Source organism: Ovis aries, chromosome X (assembly GCF_016772045.2).
Source record: "Ovis aries strain OAR_USU_Benz2616 breed Rambouillet chromosome X, ARS-UI_Ramb_v3.0, whole genome shotgun sequence".
Classification (NCBI taxonomy): domain Eukaryota; kingdom Metazoa; phylum Chordata; class Mammalia; order Artiodactyla; family Bovidae; genus Ovis; species Ovis aries.
Genome location: NC_056080.1, coordinates 115,506,690 through 115,525,755, shown reverse-complemented (window position 1 = coordinate 115,525,755; position 19,066 = coordinate 115,506,690). Strand labels below are relative to the sequence as shown.

The window sequence follows — 19,066 nt, the reverse complement described above, 5'->3', positions numbered from 1 at the left end:
TAGAGTTCTAAAACCAGCAAGTAGCACCCCTGACTGCCTGAACTGTTCTCAAACCACTTCTCTCACCACTTAATAAACCTACCAGGACAGTAGTGGCCACTGGACTTCTAGACATATGCCTCCTGCCCAGGAGCCTTCCTGTTGATTCTCGAGCCAGCTTCACACAAAAGAATGAGTACAATTGTCTAGAAAGTAACATCCCCCCACCCACCCACCCACAGATCACACCCATACCTCCTGATCACACCCACATCCCCTGCAATGAAATCATGGAGTCTCAACCACTGGACTGCCAGGGAAATCCCTAAGGTGACATTTTAAGAAATTCTTGAACTGCCCTCCTGAGGAACCCCAAATGTCTTTTACTAAAGATTTGTCATACCAGAAACTTCTACCATTAGAATCACTCATTTAGGGTAAGGAGTTCCAGAAGACCTCTCTTTAAAAAATGCAAACATGTCACATAGGAGGATATCCCGTTATGAAGTTGGGCCCTGAAGGGCTGAAACAAAACCTTCTGACCTGAGGCAGAGGCCAGATTTGGAGTGGAGCTCAGTGCTAAGGGCTGGGACCCCAGCTTAAATTAGAGGTGAGGTCAGATGACTCTGCAAGGCCAAGTGGCAGTGGTGTAACAAGCAGGGCTTTATGAGGCCTTCCCAGGAGAGCTCTTCCCCCATGTCCTCTGCTTTAGCTCCTCTCTGAAGTACCTAGATGATAGTATTTGACGCAAATTTCCTGAGTTGTTTTGCAGATGTGAAAATTCAGTTCAGTTCAGTCGCTCAGTCATGTCCGACTCTTTGCGACCCCATGAATCACAGCACGCCAGGCCTCCCTGTCCGTCACCAACTCCCAGAGTTTACTCAAACTCATGTCCATAGAGTCGGTAATACCATCCAGCCATCTCATCCTCTGTCGTCCCCTTCTCTTCCTGCCTTCAACCCCTCCTGGCATCAGGGTCTTTTCCAATGAGTCAACTCTTTGCATGAGGTGGCCAAAGTATTGGAGTTTCAGCTTCAGCCTCAGTCCTTCCAATGAACACCCAGGACTGATCTCCTTTAGAATGGACTGGTTGGATCTCCTTGCAGTCCAAGGGACTCTCAAGAGTCTTCTCCAGCACCACAGTTCAAAAGCATCAATTCTTCGGTGCTCAGCTTTGTTCACAGTCCAACTCTCACATCCATACATGACCACTGGAAAAACCATAGCCTTGACTAGACGGAACTATGTTGGCAAAGTAATGTCTCTGCTTTTGAATATGCTATCTAGGTTGGTCATAACTTTCCTTCCAAGGAGTAAGCGTCTTTTAATTTCATGGCTGCAATCACCATCTGCAGTGATTTTGGAGCCCCCCAAAATAAAGTCTGCCACTGTTTCCACTGTGTCCCCATCTATTTCCCATGAAGTGATGGGACCAGAAGCCATGATCTTCGTTTTCTGAATGTTGAGCTTTAAGCCAACTTTTTCACTCTCCACTTTCACTTTCATCAGGAGGCTTTTAGTTCCTCTTCACCTTCTGCCATAAGGGTGGTGTCATCTGCATATCTGAGGTTATTGATATTTCTCCCGGTAATCTTGATTCCAGATTGTGCTTCTTCCAGCCCAGCGTTTGTCTAGATGTACTCTGCATATAAGTTAAATAAGCAGGGTGACAGTATACAGTCTTGACCTACTCCTTTTCATGCAGATGTGAAAACCCCCCACCAAATTGAAAATATTAACTACTTGATGACCAGGAGCACATAGCCCCAGGCCTTCCAGAGCCTAAGGACTTAACCCCTGTGACACTACCCTCTTCCCTCGCCATCAGAGAATCCTGTGTGAGTTGATCACGTACCTGTCGATCCCCTGCCCCACCTGACTTAAAAATGCTTTGCAGAAACCCTTCAGAGAGCTCGAGGCTTTTTAGGGCAGGAGCTACCTGCCTCCTGGCATGGCCCTGCAGTAAACCTTTCCCTATTCCAAACTCCACCTTTTCAGTTTGTTTAACCTCACTGTCAGGTGCACGAACTTGCATTAACAGCAGGAGACACTGGGACCCAGGGAAGTGGGCTGAAAAGGGGTGGGGGTAATGTGTCAAAGAGGCAGTGGGACATGCTGAGAACAAACATTGCCTGTGTCCTCAGTACAGCCAGGCCATGGCCTGGTGGCCCCACTCTGGAGTCAGATTGCTAGATGCTGTGTTTGCTTCTGTCTTATCTATCTGCTAAGTCAACACGAAGTTGAAGCTCTGAAACCCAATTCAATAAGAGTGTTTATGAATCCAGGGTACTTAGCCAGCGCGAAGGAGGAAGCCACCTTCCAACTGCAGGAGGGCTTTCCTTTTTTATTCAGTTTCCCTTTCTTTTGTGTTTATAGTCTTTTCCCCTTCTCCCCAAAGGCACGTCACTCTGAAAGTCCTGCCTGTATTAATAAAAGCAACTCGATGGCCAAGAATCAGAGACTCTAGGTGGAGGGTAAACCAAGTCATTTCCTGTGAGGGAGGGGAGTCAGCCTCAAGTGGTCAGACTTACCCCGAACTGAGGGCAGTCGGACGACCCTTGCACACCTATTTAGGAAGCCAGGGCCGCCTTAGCCTGGGGTTAGCTGGGGCCTTGGTCTTCTTCACCGCTGTTATTTTACAACCTCTTGCTCCATGCAGACACGTACAACTAATGAAGTAACTGTTGGCGCGTCTGCCAGTAACACAGCTCATTTCTGTTGATTAGTCATAGACCGACAATCACTAAATTGGTAGACTGCACTTGAGCTGACACATTTTCAATCTAACGGTTCATAAAACAGAGGGCTGCTTATTTTATGTATATATAAGTGGCTCTTAGTGCATCAAAAGGATGTTTAAAACAACAAAGGAATAGTCAAAAGCGCAGTTTATCATCTTGGTAGCATTCAAGGCAGCCCTTGGTTAAATAAGCAAAGCAGCACACAGGCAGAGGGTGGAAGTGCTGGGGCAAGTGCAGGCTCCTTCCTAAGGGCTTCTGGCCATGGCACCAGGGCCTCCAGGCAGGTGTGCTGAGGGGCTGCCCAGGGAGCAGGAGAACTGAGTTGCAAGATGGTTCAAACCTTTGCAAAGAAAGAATCACAGAGACAGTGCTTTCTGAGAAAGAGCAGAAATGAAGTAGACCTAGGAAGCTAGTTGGGCGTCCCTGGTGACTCAGTGGTAAAGAATCTGCCTGCCAATGCAGGAGGTGCGGGTTTGACCCCTGGGTCAGGAAGATCTCCTGGAGACTAAAATCACAACCCACTCCAGCATTCTTGCCTGGGAAATCGCATGGACAGAGGAGCTTGGCGGGCTACAGTCCACGGGGTCAAAGAGTCAGACAAGACTTAGCGACTCAACAAAAGGAAGCTAGTTAAGTGTTTGAGACCCAAATGCCAATGGAAAAAGCTCTGTGTCTTTAGACCTGATGCAATTGGAACCTTTCATGTTGAGGCATGGACATTTACAGCTGGGCAGCAATCGCCCCTACATTTCTGTTCATCTGATTTTCAATTTCAGTTGTTCATTCTCTATTCCCAGCCCCACTGTGGGACTGCGTACTAATTATCTCATGGTGGTGATACCATCTGCTGAAAAGGCTGGCAGCTGAGCCATTACCATCTTCCTGCCTCTACCTGCCCTGGTACATGAAACAGAAGGCAGTGTACTGTCCCCTGTGCCCTACTCAGGGGACTGACTCAGCTTCACAGATTGAAGCAGAAACTGAGAACTTGACCCATGCTCCAGACTGGAGCCTTTGCCTGTGATGTTTAGTACTGAAGCTGGGGGACTCAGCCTGTGTGTACATGTGGCCTGGGTGGTGGAGCAGGTGACACGGGCCTTACTGTGAAATATTTGGCTAAACTACCTTCCTCTGTGGGTCCACGCACCTGTGATTGATTCATGGGCCTGGGTCTGATCTAAACGAACAAGTGAATTTCTTGACCACCACTTTTACCTCTCTCCCTGGCCACCTGGACACAATTAAAAGCCATCTGGTCACAAGAGGGTTGAGGTATAGACAAGACTGAATAATCCCATCCTTGACCCTGGGAAAAGAACTGAAAGGATCTGATGTATACACAAATCAGTTGTACCATCTTTTTGTGGAAATGGCAGCATGATCTTTCTTTGTAATCCCACTCAAAAGTATTTTTAAACTTCAGAATAGGAGTGAGGAACCCAGGTGTTGACTCTAGTAAATTGTCGCAAGCAGGCAGCATGGAAGAAGGTGGACAGGGCATACGGTCCCTAGTCTAATCTCCCCTGCCCATGAAGTTCTGAAAGTTTGGTGAGAATAACTGGTGAGTTAGAATAATAGTTAAGCATCTACTCTTTTATATATGTTAAAATATTCTTAATGCTTATGACAACTGTGAGGGATGTTACAGAGAGAGGAACATATGCATTGTGTCCTCAAAAGTTAGCAGGGACAGGGAATAAGTCTTGATTTCTTTTTTAGTTATTCTTTATTTTTACTTATTTTTAATTTTATTTTATATTAGAGTAGAAAGTCTTGATTTGACCAGAGAAAAAAGGTGGTTTGTTTTCCACTTTTGAGCCATTGATTTGATCTCCAGGGAACACAGCCTTACTGTTGCACAGCTGGGCACTGACATTAGTAGCAAGAAGCCAATCAAATTTTTTTTCCTTTTGACTCTCCTTTTCTTTTACTGATCGTATTTTGTGATTGTTCAGGTTCCTTGGATTTTTTTCCCTGTTATCAGTTCAGTTCAGTTCAGTCGCTCAGTCGTGTCCGACTCTTTGCGACCCCATGAATCACAGCACACAAGGCCTCCCTGTCCATAACCAACTCCCGGAGTTCACTCAGACTTACGTCCATCGAGTCAGTGATGCCATCCAGCCATCTCATCCTCTGTCGTCCCTGTTATCATTAGCTTGTAAAAGAATGTGGTCAGCTTCCCCCATTTGTATGAATGTAGGAGAATATTAATACAGCTACAAGAAAAGCAGAGATAAGCCAGAAGTCAAAGAATCAGTGTTCCAGCCCCAGAGGAACCATAGAAACAACTGAGACCAGCCCTTCACTTGTTTATGTGTGTTTTTTTGTTTGTTTGTTTTTTGCCGCTCTTCCCTCATAGCTCAGTTGATAAAGAAACTGCCTGCAATGCAAGAGACCTGGGTTCAATCCCTGGGTTGGGAAGATCCCTTGGAGAAGGGAAAGGCTACCTACTCCAGTATTCTGGCCTGGAGAATTCCATGAACTGTATAGTCCATGGGGTTGCAAATAATCAGACATGACTGAGCAACTCGCTTTCATTTTCACTCGCTTTCATTATTATGTGGGATCTCAGTTCCCCTAGCAGGAATTGACCCCCTGCAGTGGTAGCTCAGAGTCTTAACCACTGAACCACCAGGGAAGTTCCAGCCCTTCCCTTTCATGGTGGGGAAACAGAGACCCAGAGAGGGAAGGTGGGTCATAATTCCCATTTCTGTCCTCTTTCTGGAATGCGATATATGATTTTAGTGCTCCATACTTGGCTTTCTAATGATAGTTTGTAAAAGTTATTATTAGGCACTCCTGGGGCACAAGGCCAATTAGGTTAAGGAGTGGTACAGAGCTGTATGATGGTAGGGAAACCTAGACCCAAACTAAACATTCACCCTGGACCATCAGATCTGGAGTTGACCCTCGTTTGTGTTGTGTTGGCATTCCCCTAGGTACTAGGTACTGTCCTTGGCCTGCTTGTCTTCTGTTGGGTTGGCCAAAAGTTTCATTTGGGTTTTCTGTAAAATGTTACTTCAATTCTTAGGCTGTTCTACCTGTCTCAGCGAATAACTCATCCCTTCTCCAGTTCAGCACCCACCTTGTCACCTGTCCATCTCTTTACAAATCTCTGCTCTTCCCGTATACCCTGCTGTACTTGTAACTGCAACAAAACCTCTGTTTTGTTTGAATAAAAAAACAAGCAAAAATCTTTTCAACCTATGTCTCCCTGCCCTCCAAGCCTTGCCAGCCAAGCTTCTTGAAAGAATGGCTTGTATTTGATGTTCTAAGTCCTTCCTTTTCGTTAACCCCAGTGCCCAAACTCAACGGGTACCTTTTAAGTCTTTATCTTACAGGATCTTGCTCTGCAGCATTTCTCACTGTACTTGTCTGCCTGAAACTCTTTTTCCTGACTTTTCTTCTCTGGATTCTTCTACTCCTCTGTCCCTCAAGGGTCTTAATCGATAGTAGTTACAGTAGTTATATCTTGGGTTCACACCCAGCTTACATCTCCTTTACCGCAGTACTTCCCAACCCATCATCTCTCAGGAAGGGATGGTAAAGCCCCCGACACAGTCAATAGGTCTAGTGATGGCTCTCTAATGGGAGGTGGACACCGTACCTGTGGGAGTCCATTCTCTCTCCCTCAGAATGCAGTGAGATAGAGGAAGCAGACGGTAGGGAACTCGGCTGAGGGGTCACACCGGCTCAGAGGCTGACCCTACGGTTGTGACTGTGTGAGTGGATGAGTGACTAGGAGACACTTCCGGGCAGAGGAGGCAGCATGAGAAATAAAGGCAACTCTGCCTGAGAAACAGGGGAGAGATCCTGAAACAGGGAGGGGTGTAGAGGAGAAGAGAGGGGAAGCGTGGTGAGAGGAATAGGAGGGAGACGGGAGTGAGGAGAGGAAGCATGGGAGAGGGCACCCAGGGGAGTTCTGACTCTCCATGAGGGGCTGTGGTGCTGGCTGCACTACATTTCCACGTGACTCCCTGGATCCTTGTAATGACTCTCTCTTCTCACTACCTTATTTTAGTGGGGTTTTGTTTCTTGCCACTTTTATCCTAATGTACCTCTTCTTTTGTGCTGCTGGAGAAGACTCTTGAGAGTCCCTTGGACTGCAAGGAGATCAAATCAGTCAATCCTAAAGGAAATCAACGCTGAATATTCATTGGAAGGACTGATGCTTAAGCTGAAGCTCAAACTTCAATACTTTGGCCACCTGATGTGAAGAGCCGACTCACTGGAAAAGACCCTGATGCTGGGAAAGATTGAAGGCAGGAGGAGAAGGGGACCACAGAGGACGAGATGGTTGGATGGCAACACCGACTCAATGGGCATGAACTTGGACAAACTCTGGGAGATAGCAGAGGATAAAGGAGCCTGGTGTGCTGGGATCCATGCGGTCTCAAAGAATCAGACATGACTTAGCGATTGAACAACAACAACAATCTCTTCCACCACTTCCTCAACCTCACCCTGAGTGATCTTCTCCACTCTTTTCAGTTTAAAATATTTTTATTCAATGCATATAGTTTTTTTTTTAAAAAAAAGCATGCCAAAGGCTTATACAAAAGGCTTATACAAAGTGATAAGCAGAAGACCCTATGCCCATCCCTTTCATGCTTCCCAAAAGCAATATCTTTTTGAAGTATTCCTTACAGTGTTTACCTCAGTCATTGAAAATAATGATTATCCCACTGTTTCTTTATTTTTATTCCAGTAAAATATACATTGCACAGATTTACCATTTCGACTAATTTATGTGTACAGTAGCATTAAGTACAGTAGCATTAAGTACAGTTGTGTTGTGGTACAGACATCACCACGAGCCATCTACAGAAGTTTTTCATTCTCTCAAACTGAACTTCTGTATCCAGTAAACAGTAACTTCTCATTCCCTTCCTGCCCAGCCCCTGGTAATGACTCTTCTAGGTCATGTCACTATAAATTTTATTCTAGGTACATCAGATAAATGGAGTCATACAATATTTGTCCTCTGTTGTCACACTTATTTCACTTAGCAAATGTCTTCCAGGGTTGTCTATGTTGTAATATATATCAGAATTTCATTCCTTTTTAAAGGTTGAAACATATTCTATTTTGTATACATAAAACATCATATTTTATTTGTCTTTTCATTCATTGATGGACATTTGATCTATTTCTATCTTTGGCTATTATGAATGTGCTGCTATGAACTCAAGTGTATAATATCTGTTTGAGCCTCTGCTGGCATTTCTTTGGGACATATCTATATCTCCAGAAATGGAATTATTGGATCATATGGTAATTCAGTGTTTGCTTTTCTAAGGAGCACTGTGTTGTCTTCCACATTCTACTGTTTTCTTATCAAACACTTTTTAAACATCATTTACTGATTTTGTGTTATGGTACCTGATGATCTATCCACTCTTAAAGTATTCTCTAGGCCTTGTGTACTGATGACTTCCCATCTATATTTCCAGCCCTCACTTTCCCTTGAGCTTCAGGCTTATATTATCCAAATGCTTACTGGACATCTCCATGTGGATGTTAAGCTCACCGTATGCAGAGCATAAATAAAATGCTTACCCCTGCCCTTACCCAGACTTTCTCTTCCTCTGGTTATTATACTGCCCCTTCATCAGTGAATGTCACTAATGTCTACCCAATAACTCAAACAAGAAACCTGTAGAGGGGTGGGTGGGAGGGAGACTTAAGAAGTAGGGGATTAAAAAAAAGAAGAAGAAGTAGGGGATATATGTATACTAATAGCTGATTTACTTTGTTGTAAGGCATAAACCAACACAACATTGTAAAGCAATTATCCTTTAATAATAATAATAACAAAGAAACTTGGAGGTTATCGCAAATTGTTCCTGGACCTTACCATCCAATGGCTCACCAAGACTTCCAGATTTTACCTCTGAAATATTTCTAAACTCCATTCTCTTTTCTTCTTACTCACTGTCACTGCCCTAGTTGAGATCTTCATCATCTGTTGATTGAACCACTTGCAGCAGCCTCCTCCTAACTTGTCTCCCTGCCTCCATTCTTGCCCTCATTTAATTCTATTGCAAACTGATCTAGGCCAGTTTAGCCTCTAGCACCGTCAGGTATTTTTCAGTGAATATCAGTAATTTCCAATGTCTGGAATTATCTGTGGGTTGTAGTCTTCATCCCCCAGAGCCTCCATACCAGGTGGTATGTTCCACTGAAAACAGGACTTCGACCCAATTCTGCCAAGCATACATTTATTAGCAGTTGGGCATAGCCCTGCAACCTGTCCTCATAAGCTCCAGGAAGCCCCACGCAGGAAAGGTTCATTTGAAGCACATTGAGCAATTTTCCAGCAATAGCATTTTAGCTAAACTTCTGGCCAAATCAGGCAGCAGACTCATCCATCAAGTGTCAGGAGCCAGGACCGAATGGATTTCTAGACCTAGAATGCCACTTGGAAGTACCAGTGTTTTAGGCTCCCTTGATGCAAGGGCAGACAAAAGCAATAGTCCATAAATCTGGAACACTATTTATTTAACAAGTGAAAGTTTATTTCCACCATCCTGTATGTAATGAGCAAACCCTCTAGTGTAGATTTAGGTAGAGTGGTTGAAGCTTTCCAGTAGCTGCTTCTGGAGCATGAACTCATAATTAGAGTCCTTCAGATGCAAACTAAGCACTGCTAGAATGTGTTCCTCTTTGAGGTGCTTCAGACAGTAACTGTCCCTAGAGTTCATCTATATGTTGATGTATATGTATAGGTGTGTGTGTATCTTGCATTGTCTGTGCTGAGGTTTTTGTTGTTATTTTGTTGGTTTTGTTTTTTGGCTGCATGGCATGTGGGATCTTATTTCGCCAACCAGGGATCAAGCCTACAGCCCCTGCAGTGGAAGCGCAATCTTAACCTCTGGATCACCAGGGACGTCCCTGTGCTGAGTTTTTTCAAGGTAAATTTCAGGCTATATAACAAATCTGTCCTCCCGTGGACATCTGTCCATATTGTTCCCCTGCATAAAACCCTTCCCTTTCATGGTTCCCTGTTGCCTATAAAATCAAGTCCAAACTCTTTCAAGTGACATGCAAGGCCTTGTCAGACAACCCTCTACCACTTTCTTTTCTGTACTTTACACTCTAGTCTAGAATTACCAGGCCTCGTGTAGTGAAGCCCCACCCAGGATGCTCTCCCCACCTGTCTAGCCCACCTTCGCACTTTCCTTCACCTGGCTAATTCTCACTCATCCTCTATGACTCAATTCAGGCAATTAGCCCTTTTAAGAAGTCTTCCCTGGAACCTAATGGAGTTAAGCACAGAGCCGGACACAACTGAAGTGGCTTAGCATGCACACATGCATTTAACATTTGAATAGCACTTATATATGCCAGGAACTATTCTAAGCACTTTTCAACCTCAAAACAACTCTGTGAATTAGGTTCTATTATTATCCCTCTTTTTAGATAAGGAAACTGAGGCAGATGAAGGTTTAACTTGTCCAAGTTCACATAATTGATGAGTGGCAAGTCACACTTCAAACCCAGGGTGTCTGGCTCCAGAGTCTGTGTGTATAGAAATCCATAAGCAATGCTCTGTATTTTCATAGCACCATATACATACCTCTATCTCAGCATTTAGCATAGTAGTTTGACGTTCTTTCTTTGAGTATGTGCCTGCGGCTTTGCCATCAGGACCTTAAAGCTTAATAGTCTCTGAAGTATGGTGTAGGGTTAGATCATGAAGTTTGGAATTAGCCGTACCTGGGGTTGAGTCCCACCTCTGCTCTGTACTAAGCTGTCTAACCTTACTCAACCTTTCTATGCTTCCTTTTCCTTATCTGTAAATTGAGAATAAGAATACCTCACGGGGCAATGGAAAAATTGAAATGAGATGATATCTCTAAAGCACCTAGCACAGGGTCTGACATAGCTTAAAAAAAAAGAAAAACTCTGGTAATGCTTAACTATTACAAATAGTTATTATCTCTGCATCTCTAGCAACTGGCATAGTGCCTGAAAAATAAACATTTGAGAAATATTTGTTGAACTGAACTATTATGGAAATCAGTAGACTGACATAGATATCTGAAGTATATCTTGTGTGTACGACTTCAGAATTGCTCCCCTGTAGTTAAAACAGAATGTGCCATCTCTCTTTGCTAGGGAACTTATGAGTTTCACCTCCAAAGGATAGATAGCCCTGGAACTCTCCAGTCATATAATGAACAAGCATACCATTCTGGTCCTTGCAACCATCAGTTTTATTGTAACTAAAGCTCAAATAGGGTAGCTCATCACCTTGAAGTGAGTCTTGTTATCCTAAGTCATCTCATCATCTTTCAAACTGAAAAGAGAACTCCATTTCATTTCCTTTTCTTAGAAAAGGCTTTAGGAGTTCCCTGATGGGCCAGTAGATAAGAATCTGCCTGCCAGTGCAGGGGATATGGATTTGATCTCTGGTCCTGGAAGATCCCACATGCTGCAGGGCAGCTAAGCCCAAGCACTACAACTAGTGAAGCCTGCATGCTCTAGAGCCCGTGTTCAGTATCAAGAGAAGCCACCGCAATGAGAAGCCTGCACACCACAACTAGGGAGTAGCCCTTACGGCAGCTAGAGAAAGCCTGCGTGCAGCAATGAAAACCCAGAACAGCTAAAAAATTAAAATGAAAAAGACCAAGAGATTCAGAACTTCCCAGGGCTATCTATTCTTGTCAAATCTCTGACCTTTTTGGCTTCTGAAATTCCTATGTAAATTTCCTTCCCAGTATCCCGGAGATTTGAATTGTTGATGAAAAAATCCAATAGTCAATCTATGAACAGAATGGAAAATTTTAAGCCAACCTGAGGATTATAACCTGGGAGACAGTCTCTCTCAGAGAACTCTGAGAACTGTTCTGCCCATTAGAGGTCAAAGAACAGTTATATCCATTTTTGAGACAAAGGGTTATACATCAGATGTATTGATGGTTTACATAATTCGGATGTGTACCTATTAAGTACTGGGTTAGTGTGACCCCTTATGGTGTTAAGAAGGAATATTATCCCCTAAAGGAGTTATCGAGTAATATGTCATCATGACCCCTTACAAGATTAAGAAGGAATGTTGGTCTCCTAAAAAGTGATTTTGCCAGCATTAAGAAGGAATATTATCTCCTAAAGGAGTTATCAAGTAATATGTCATCATGACCCCTTACAAGATTAAGAAGGAATGCTGGTCTCCTAAGAAGTGATCTTGCCCACAGCAGGAGAACATTGTTCTTTATGGTTGAACAGGTATTTCTGCCACTGGGGAGATCTGGTTGGTGCATAATGCACACTAGATGTGAGGGAGGAGGTCAGAAGGTGGAGAAAAATTTTATGTTTATGTTTTTCTTGATTTGCCTTAAAATGTGAATTTTTATTTCATCAGTATTAATCCTGGTCATAACCTAAAATCTTACAGTTTGATTAAATCTCTGATTGTTACACTATCATTTTTCTCTTTTTTAGAAGAACCTCACCCATTAACACAAAAAATGTGCAACTAACTGAGGATTCTGGATTCTTAGGTGCTAAGGGAATAATGCCTGGAGTGTGGGTTTGGTCACGGCAGGCTGCCCAAAGAAGGTCTCCAGGCATATGGTGAAGGGTTGGTAGATTTCTGATGGCAGGGGCTTCCCAAGTTGAGGAAAAGGCGTTGGGCATGAGTCAGAGACCACAGAGCATGTAATAAACTAGAGGTGAGGCTAGCAGTTTTATGCTTAGAGCAAAACCTGGGATTCCCCTCTCTTTTTCTGTCCAAATGATCAGAAATAAATCCTGGAGGGTCCAGAAACACAGAGATCAGAAATGTTCATCTCTAGAAAAGTGCACTGGGCCAGACATGAGGAGATACGGTCCCTCATTCTGGTTCTACCACCAGTTTGTCCCGTAATGGTGGGCAGGTCATATAAACCCATTTTAGACCATTTCCTTGACAGTTAATTAGAGATAGATATGTAATCAGGCTATCACATAGAGCTGGTGGGAGGATTCAGTGGAAACTTACAAATATCCATCAGATATAAGTTACTGAGATATTACTATGAAAATGTAGATACCACAGGAAGAGAGACCACTTTCAGCCTTGCCATCTTGCATGTTATTAAATAATAAATGCCAGCTGCTCAGAGACTCCAAGAAATAGGTGTCAGGTGCACTGAAGAGAAAGGATTCTCTTTAACAAATGAAGAAGCCAAAGTTCAGAGAGGTTAAATCACTCCTCAGTTATTGAGCAGGAACTGTGCTAAAGCCGAAAGTGAACTACTTCACTGCTTTGTTTTCAGAGCCTGAAAACCTAGTTGGATTCCTTTGGCAGGCCCTTTAAGAGGGAGAATTGGTGAGAATTTCAGGAATAGTGGAGAACTAGTGAGGGCAATATTTTGGAGGTTGGCAGCTGATCTCAGATACAGGTAGCTTAATCTTTTTGTGTGCCTTAATCCACTCTGACCCCTAGAACTAGAGGTTCATAGATCTCTAGTACGTGTGATGGAGAAGGCAGTGGCACCCCACTCCAGTACTCTTGCCTGGAAAATCCCATGGGCGGAGGAGCCTGGTAGGCTGCAGTCTATCGGTCGTGAAGAGTGGGACATGACTGAGGGACTTTACTTTCACTTTTCACTTTCATGCATTGAGAAGGAAATGGCAACCCACTCCAGTGTTCTTGCCTGAAGAATCCCAGGGACAGAGGAGCCTTGTGGGCTGCCATCTATGGGGTCACACAGAGTCGGACACAACTGAAGGGGCTTAGCAGCAGCAGCAGTACGTATGAAATATGTATCACTCCTTTTCAGCCTCACTTGGAAGAAGGAACTGGGAGTTGATAACACTGAAAAAAGTGGCAATATCCCTTTAAATCAGTAAGTATTTCTGAAGTGAGGTCTCGCAGAGAGAAAGCAAGTGAAAGGAAAATGAGCTGGTGTGGAGAAGATCCGCACTCCAGGGGATCAATGAGCAGAGTGGGAATTCAGGTCTATACAAGAGAGCCTGTCCATGGCACTAGTGGTGAGAGGGAGAAAGACAGAGACATTTTCATTATCTTCCAAAACAGAGTTGTACAGTTCTGGAAGACCTTTGGGCTACTCCATGAAGACACTGGTATAGATCCTCTTTCAATTTTCTCTGGCCTCTTTAGCCAACACTCAACATGAATATCATGAGAGGTTGCTGATTGTCTTTCTAGAAACATATTTAACCAGTTTCTTCATGCTATTTCAAAATCTGAAAGTAGAAATTCTAAACTTTATAACCATCTAAAAAGGAATTTAGGGCAATCTTATGACATTGTTGTGGATGTTCCAGGCTTCCTCTTGTAATGCATGGAAGGTTTTAAAGCAACTGTTCTCTTTGACTAGCTCAAAAAGTCCTCTTTCCTCCATCTCCTGTTTTTTAAGATTTTTTTTTAATGTGGACCATTTTTATAGTCTTCCTGAGCACCACAATAAAAAGCAGCCCCTGCTCACCACAACTAGAGAAAGCCTGAGCACAGCAATGAAAACCTAGTGCAATCAAAAATAAAAATTAATTAATTATCTTTAAAAAAACAAAGATTGGGAAAGTCCAGAGGAACTGGCAGTGAAAATATAAGCCAGTCATGGGTATATCATGACAATGGCAATAGCAAATACAAAGGCCCTAAGGTGGGCTTCACTGATGGATGTTTTCCAGATGTGGCCTCAGTGAGGACTCCATCACACTGAGTAACTGGTAGCATTAGCCCAAGGTTTCTAGATCAGCATCTTGCTGAAATGAGCCCAGTTTAAGCCAATGGTCTGGTGGCTCAGTCAGTAAAGAATCTGCCTGCAATGTGGAAGACCTGGGTTCAATCCCTGGGTTGGGAAGATCCCCTGGAGGAAGGCATGGCAACCCACCCCAGTATTCTTGCCTGGAGAACCCCATGGACAGAGGAGCCTAGCAGACTACAGTCCGTAAGGTTGCAAAGAGCTGGACACAACTGAGCACAGCACACAATATTGCTTCTGTTTTCTGTTCTTTGGGTTTTTTGGATGGAATGCTTGTGGGATCTTCACTCCCCATCTAAGGATTGAACCTGCACCTGCTGCACCACCAGGGAAGTCCTTCTCCATCTCCTTGAATCTAGTCTGCATATCTGATAGAATTCTGATTATAATTTACGTGACAATGGCATCTGCTCCTATCACTTCATGACAAATAGAAGGGGAAAAGGTGGAAGCAGTGACAGATTTTGTTGGCCTTCAATCACTGCAGACGGTGACTGCAGCCCTGAAATTACAGGATGCTTGCTCCCTTGGAAGGAAAGCTATGAGATAGCTAGGCAAGGTATTAGAAAGCAGAGACATCACTTTGCTGACAAAAGTCCGTGTAGTCAAAGCTATGGTTTTTCCAGTAGTCAGGTACAGATGTGAGAGTTGGGCCATAAAGAAGGTTGAGCACCAAAGAATTGATGCTTTCAAATTGTGTTGCTGGAGAAGACTCTTGAGAGTCCTTTGGACAGCAAGATCAAACCAGTCAATCCTAAAGGAAATCAACCCTGAATATTCACTGGAAGGACTGATGCTGAAGCTGAAGCTCCAATACACTGGCCACCTGATGTGAAGAGCTGACTCATTGGAAAAGATCTTGATGCTGGCAAAGATTGAGGGTGAGAGGAGAAGGGGACCACAGAGAATGACATGGTTGGATGACATCACCAACTCAATGGACGTGAGTCTGAGTAAGCTCCGGGAGTTGGTGATGGACAGGGAGGCCTGGCGTGCTGCAGTCCATGGGGTCGCAAAAAGTAGGACACAACTTAGGGACTGAGCCACAACAGCACTGGTGCACCATAACACTGGTGCCCAAGGGCCATTCCCATAGCGAAATCCCACCTTTTACACCTGGGTTAAATGAAGGGGTTGGTGGGAGTTCAAATGCATGTTAACATATGACTTTAATCAGAGACTGAAGATGACCCCTTGTTAATAATTTGGCATATGAATCATTTGAAAAACAAAACACTTTTGTTGTGGTGAAGAGAGGTGCTAGAATTCACTCTCATCCCCTCATCCTGAATGTGCATTTTACATAAAATTACTCAGATTTTCTAACAAGTTTAATAGTATGCTGTTATAACATAATTGCAATATAATACCAGAAGCATTATCAATGCTAAGTACTCTCCAATTTAGAATACATGAATAAATTCTCTAAAACTCTTGAGAAGAGTATGCATTTTCCCAGCTAAATAATCTTTAAGTTCAAAAGGTAAAAGAAATATTTCTTCTTATATGGAAATGGATATATATGGGAATAGAGTTTTGATAAGCATTTGTGAATTCCATGCTGGTAGATTTAAAAACCTCCTTGGCAAGCTCAGCTCAGTGCTCTGTGATGACCTAGAGGGGTGGGAAGGGTGGTGGGTAGGAGGGAGGCTGAAGAGGGAGGGGATATATGTATACTTATAGCTGATTCACGGTGTTGTATAGCAGAAACAGACACAACATTGTAAAGCAATTATCCCCTAATTAAAATTTTTTTTAAATGCCTCCTTGGTGACCTCATGGCAACTAGGGATACTATGCCCATTTCTACTTAGGTGCCAAAGTAAGAGTGTCTGCAGAATTATGTATCCATTAAGGTAACAAGGCTATGGTTTTTCCAGTGGTCATGTATGGATGTGAGAGTTGGACTGTGAAGAAACCTGAGCGCCCAAGAATTAATGCTTTTGAACTGTGGTGTTGGAGAAGACTCTTGAGCGTCCCTTGGACTGCAAGGAGATCCAACCAGTCCATTCTAAAGGAGATCAGCCTGGGTGTTCATTGGAAGGACTGATGCTAAAGCTGAAACTCCAGTACTTCGGCCACCTCATGCAAAGAGTTGACTCATTGGAAAAGACCCTGATGCTGGGAGGGATTGGGGGCAGGAGGAGAAGAGGATGACAGAGGATGAGATGGCTGGATGGCATCACTGACACGATGCATGTAAGTTTGAGTGAACTCTGGGAGTTGGTGATGGACAGGGAGGCCTGGCGTGCTGCGATTCATGGGGTCGCAAAGAGTCTGACATGACTGAGCGACTGAACTGAAGGTAACATTAACTTTGTTGTTTCAACAGACAGCATCCAAGGTCACCCTGGATGCTGACAACCAGCCAATAGATGGGAAAAACAGAGAGAGTAGAGAAGGGAGGTGAGCTTTTTGGATTGGCCTAATTGTCACCCACACCCCTTCCACCGGCATTCCATTGGCAAGAACTTGTCAGGAAGGCCCCACCTAAATGCAAAGGGAACTGAGAAATGGTAGTTCTTGTCTGTGGAGTCACTTCCCAGTCACATCTCAGGAATGATGGAAGGACAATACAGATATTTGGAGGCTAGCTAAGTGACTTTGTCAAAGTTGTACTGTGGTAGTAACCAAGTTCTTATCTCAACTCCAAACTCTGCTTTGTAATGCCAGCAGTAAGGCACTACAAGCCACATTTCTGCTTTGTTGTCCAACTCTATGTTGTTGTTCAGTTGCTCAGTTGTGTCTGACTCTTTGAGACCTCATGGATGCCAGGCTTCCTTGTCCATCACTATCTCCCAGAGTTTGTTTAAATTCATGCCCATTGAGTCAGTGATGCCATCCAACCATCTCATCCTCTGTTGCCCCCTTCTCCTCCTGCCCTCAGTCTTTCCCAGCATCAGGGTCTTTTCAAATGAGTCAGCTCTTTGCATCAGGTGGCCAAAGTATTGGAGCTTCAGCTTGAGCATCAGTCCTTCCAATGACTATACAGGACTGATTCCCTTTAGGATTGACTGGATTGGATCTCCTTGCAGTCCAAGGGACTCTCAAGAGTCTTCTCCAACACCACAGTTCAAAACCATCAATTCTTCAGCGCTCAGTCTTCTTTCTGGTCCAACTCTCACATCCCTTCTTGACTACTGGAAAAACTGTAGCTTTGTTAGGTTCTGCCAATAGGGGGCAGTAGAAGGAGACCGCAAAGCTGGAGAAGGTAGAGACTTCCTGCCTATCTGCTTACCGTGGATTTTCCTGTCTGTTTGTGGTTCCTGTATCACTGTAGCCTTGTGTGTTTCACCCTGCAAACAGCAGTGCCTTCCTGTAGCATCAGCTGAATCTGGTTGCAGTTTTTCCAACACTTGGAAGAATCTGCCTCATCATGTCTTCTCAGAGACACTACCAACAATCTGTCCCCTCTCTTCAGAAGTCTTGGTTCCAGCAACACAGGCACCTTCCTCTAAACTCAGACATCTTGGCACCAGTTGGCAAGTATCTCCTTTTCAGAAGCCTGAGGTTTAGCTCCAGGGAGCCCTTCTCCCAAGTTCTAGTAATTACAAACTCTTCTCTTCCCACACCCCCAAAGCTCCAGGGTGATAGCTGCTCCCTGCAGTTTTTACCTCTGTGATGCCTTAGAGAAACACTATCCAATAGAAATATAATGTGAATACTAGTTTTTAATTTTCTAGTAGCCACGTTAAAAAAGTTTTTAAAATGGTGAAATTAATTTTAATGATGTATCGTGTATATCAATCTGATCTGCTTTCATTTCAGTATATGATCACTGTAAAATTAATGAGATATTTTTATATGAAGTCTTTGAAATCTGGTGTGTCTTTTATACTTACAGCACGTTTCAATGTGGAGGATAAATTTCACCAGGAATATTTGATCTATACTTAGAGTTCATAAAATTTACAGTTGAAAATATAGATTCACCAAATCAAGTTGTTCCAAACATATGTCAAAGTTTTCTAATAATTTAATTGAGTATCAATTTGTAATTTTTATTTGGAAATAACTGTGCCTCTACTTAATTGTATTGTGCCAATTAATTGTCTTGTTTTGACAATGACTCTAATTATGGAAAATATCACTGATGAGGGACGCTAGATGGTCAGTACATGCAACCTCTTTGTAGTATTTTCTGGCTGTTTTTTGCAATTTCTTGTGAAGGCACAGTTGAGTTTTAAGAGTTCTTGACATATTCTGTATACAAATCCTTTGTTCAAGATGTGATTTACAAATATATTTTCCCAGTCCATAGCTTGTCTTTTTATCTTCCTAACAGGGTATTTCACAGAGCAAAAGTTTTTCATTTTGAGGAAGTTCAATTTATTGATTTTTTTTCTTTTATATGTTGTGCTTTTAGTGTAATGTGTAAGAACTCTTCGCCTAACCCTAGGTCATGAATATTTTCTGCTATGTTTTCTTCTAAAATTTTATAATTTTATATTTAAATCTGTGATCCAGTTTGAGTCAATTTATATGTAAGGTATGAGGTTTAGGTCTAGTTTTATTATTATATTTAATACCTTTGCCTATGGATGTCCATAAAAGAAAGATTGAAGCAGGAAAAAAAGGGGGTGACAGAAGATGAGATGGTTGGATGGCATCATTGACTCAATGGACACG

At 43.2% G+C, this 19,066-nt stretch overlaps 1 long non-coding RNA gene across 6 annotated transcripts in view; it reads left to right on the top strand.

Annotated features, from left to right (window-relative positions):
* LOC105605611 (uncharacterized) overlaps nucleotides 1–19,066 on the top strand; it is a 75,325-nt gene that overhangs the window by 46,473 nt on the left and 9,786 nt on the right. For 4 of the 6 annotated variants that reach the window (XR_009598811.1, XR_003587329.3, XR_009598809.1 and 1 more), the window contains one exon: nucleotides 6,804–8,290. The exons of 1 other annotated variant lie outside the window; for it this stretch is intronic. This is a non-coding gene — a long non-coding RNA (uncharacterized LOC105605611). Of the gene's footprint in view, nucleotides 1–6,803; nucleotides 8,291–9,550; nucleotides 9,635–19,066 lie in introns of those variants that run through there. One more of the 6 variants, XR_006058366.2, reaches the window with a different exon arrangement.